At 42.2% G+C, this 3,497-nt stretch overlaps 1 pseudogene across 1 annotated transcript; it reads right to left on the bottom strand.

The window, feature by feature from the left end:
• Window positions 1-1,284: 1,284 nt before the first annotated feature.
• Window positions 1,285-3,150, bottom strand: LOC306653138 (T-complex protein 1 subunit gamma-like; annotated as a pseudogene). The gene has a single exon. The product of its transcript is annotated as a T-complex protein 1 subunit gamma-like (transcript).
• Window positions 3,151-3,497: the final 347 nt, after the last annotated feature.

Below are 3,497 nucleotides of genomic sequence, written 5' to 3'. Positions count from 1 at the left end.
TGGGTGGGGACCAGAAGACCCGCCGCCCATAAACTCCAGATCTTTTGCAAATTGTCACCTGGCATCTTTGTTCCCATCTGGTCTCTTGCTGAGATGTAGCCTGATCTTGTGCAATTACAGAAGCAGGTAGAATATGCAAGTGTTCTCCTAAGAATCTGTTGTGCATCTAGGAAAAGATCTGTTACTGCTCCCCATCTCCCCATTTCTTTTTGCCTAGAAAAGCCAGAGAAGGGCATTATCTGGAGGCACTCTTCAAAACCAGCTAGAAGGAAAGATCTGCCATAGGGAAAACATGTTTATTTGTCAGCGGAACAGTGGACAAGAATTACTCAGAAAGGACACTGGGGCTTCTCTACCCCAGTGGGTTAAAGGGACCCTAGCAGAAAAAAGTTGTGGGCATACTGTCTGGGGCAGACACTGAAGGGGTTTCACAACACCAGCCAGGATTCTGCACTGCCAGGAGAACTCATTGTTTGGAGGACAGATGGATTGTGCCATGGACAGAAAAATCTCCCAAGTGAATTTTATGATGAAGAGTCAGTATTTTGCTAGCTGCTATAACAGAGGGTACCAATCACCTGATGGACTTTATTCTTTTATTTTGTAACCAGGACTTTATTCCTTTGTTTGTAATCCCACTCCTGACATGGAGGAGCCTGGCAGTGAAAGACAAAGTCACAAGACTGAGCAAAGGACAACAAAGGAAGAATGGTGCTAAACATTCTGTCCCAGAGCACCTGACTTTAAATTCACATTTCAAAGAGTTTTGACCAGTGTATACACTTGTGTAATCACCATGCAACCAAAATACCGAAAATTACTGTCACCTGGATGAGAGCTTCCTTGTGTTCTTTCATGAGATTTTGGTCTCCACTTCCCACTCTTGGTCCTGGGCAACCACCAACATCATTTGTATGATTATAGATTCATCTTGTTTTCAAATTTCAAACAGAGAAAAAGAGTGTGTACTCTCTACTTTGTTTTGTTCATTCCGCATGTTTTTGAGACTTAGATGTCCTTTTACATGTATCACTAGATTTCTTTGAATCATGAAGGATTTTCTGTTGCATGGAGATACCACCATGTGCTTGTTCATTCATCTATGATGAAGATTGGGGTTTTTTTTTTTTTTAGCTGTTATGAACAATAAAGTTTTTGTGTAGACACAAATTTTCATTTTCCCCAGTATATACCTAGAATTGGAATTTCTATATGATATAGTGTGTGTGTATTTATTTTAAAAAATGTGAAACTATTTTCTTTTTTTTTTTTTTTTGTTCAAATGACTTAGATTTAATTGCTGGAAGCAAACTAAATGGAAAGCTTACAAGAGAGAAGAATTACATGTCAGTGCCTTCTGCAAACTGAGCTGGGACAGAAAGGGACTAGAGACAGACCCTCAATTTGATCCCTTCCAAATAAAGATGTCCACAGAGGGAGACTGCTGGTTCTGTGCACTGAAGTTGCTTTGCCCACCACTCACTCCTGGACAGCATCAGGAGCCCCTCCTTGCTGGCTCTGGTCAACACCCCTCATTTTGTGGCCTGAGAAGACATCATCGATTCGCAGTAGCAGAAGTGCCATCTCCACTGCTGTCTTATATGTTTGCAGCTTCAGAGCCAATGGTTCCCATCTGCCTAGTTCTTTCATGTCCACCAAAGTTCCTGTCTCACTACTTACACCCCAGGTCTTAGTTCTTCTGGGTGTGCTTGGCTCAAAGGGAAGTAAGTAGACAGATAGTACTGGCCCCACAGTTCTGAATCAAGGTATGAGGGATGAATTCTAAAGCCTGGGCAACAGCCCTGTATGGCCGTTGTTCCACATCAGCCATGGCCTTGGATTTTTCTGGCAATTCATGGGCTACAGCCATTTCAGAGGCCCCACCCTCTGGCACCAGCTGAGGGTCCAGGAGTACATTGTGGCACACTTGCATGGCATTCAGGAGGTTGCGTTCTACTTCTGAGAGAATTTCTTTGCACTTCTGAGGAGAATGGTACAGGCCTTGGGGTCTCTGCACTCAGTGATGAATGTAAAGTACTCTCCTCCAATTTTCTTGATTTCCAACAGGCCTGCACCTGTTTCAACATCATCTTCTCTCAGTTCCTCTGGTCCGCTGACTCTTCGGGCCCCACAGGTTCTAGCAATGTGATTATTATCTGTCTTCTGGACTTTGTGGATGGCTGTGATATTGGCTTGCATGAGGTAGTGCTGGGCTAAATCTGAGATGCATTTTTCTGTAATAACTACATCAGGCTTCAGTTGGATAATGTCCTCACAGAGCTGCTGAATATACTCTTCTTCCATTTGGAGGATTCGGGTGAAGTCTTCCTCTCAGATAATCTCAATGTCAGTCTGGCTCTCCTTTCTTGTATTCCAGAGGAGATCCAGCAGCACAATATGAGGATTCTTGATATAAGGTCACATTGGATGATGAGTCACATCTTTGTTAATCATGGCTCTTCAATGATGCCCCCAGGTATCTTTTCCACTCTTGCATATTTCTTGTTGTCAATCTCCTTTTGACCATTTTCCTCAAACTGTACAGTCTTGACAGCAACTAAAGCAATGTTGCAAGCCAAAGAGGACCACCAACTAATTACTTTGGTGGTAATGGAACTATTTATGATGTTCAGCATCATGTCACGGTTATTGATGTCAACGGGGATACTGATTTTCTTTAGAGTGCTGATCATATCATCATCCAGTGCCTTTTGGTAAGCACTGATTACCACTGTTGGGTGCATCTGCTGCTCTAAGAAGTGCTCAGCCATGGACAGCATTTCTCCAGCAAGAATAATTACTGTTGTGGTTCCACCTCCAACCTCTTCATCCTGGGTCCTGCTAATTTCATTCATGGACTTGGTTGCTGGAGGTTGGACTTGAATCCAACCTCCAGCAATGATGGCATTGCCATCATTGATCGTCATGACGCCTCCCATTGGGTTCAAAAACATCTTCATCATGGACTTGGGTCCCAAACATGTTTTGATGATATCGGCAATAGTCTTAGCAGCATTGATGTTTCCAGATTGAACTTTTCTTCCAGATTCATGCTTTGTATTCTGGCTGAGCCCAAGCACAGGATGGTGGCGCATCATGGCTGTGCAACGCAGAAATAGGTACCCAGAGCTGGAAGAACCGGCAGAACCTTCTGGAAACTATTTTCTAAGTAATACAGTTTTACAATACCAACAAGTGCATGAGTGTTCCAGTTGCTCTACATCCTTGTCAAAGCTTGGTATTACACTCATTTTAACTTCATTAAGTGAGCAGAAGTATCTCATTGTTGGTTGAATTTGCATTTCCTGTTGAATACTGTTGAGTATTTTTGTGTGTTTATCGATATTGATATGTCCTCTTTTGAGAAATGTTCAAACCCTTTTGTTATGGGTTAATGTATTATTGTTTTGTGAAAATTTTGTATATATACAGTACTGGATAAAAATTCTTTGTGAGACAAATGTTTTAATTTTCTCCAAGAGTGTGCCTTGTTTTTT

The sequence above is a fragment of the Sciurus vulgaris genome (assembly GCF_902686455.1).
Source record: "Sciurus vulgaris genome assembly, chromosome: 2".
Lineage (NCBI taxonomy): Eukaryota > Metazoa > Chordata > Mammalia > Rodentia > Sciuridae > Sciurus > Sciurus vulgaris.
The sequence above is the reverse complement of the archived record's forward strand: the minus strand, read 5'-3'. Positions and strand labels throughout refer to the sequence as shown.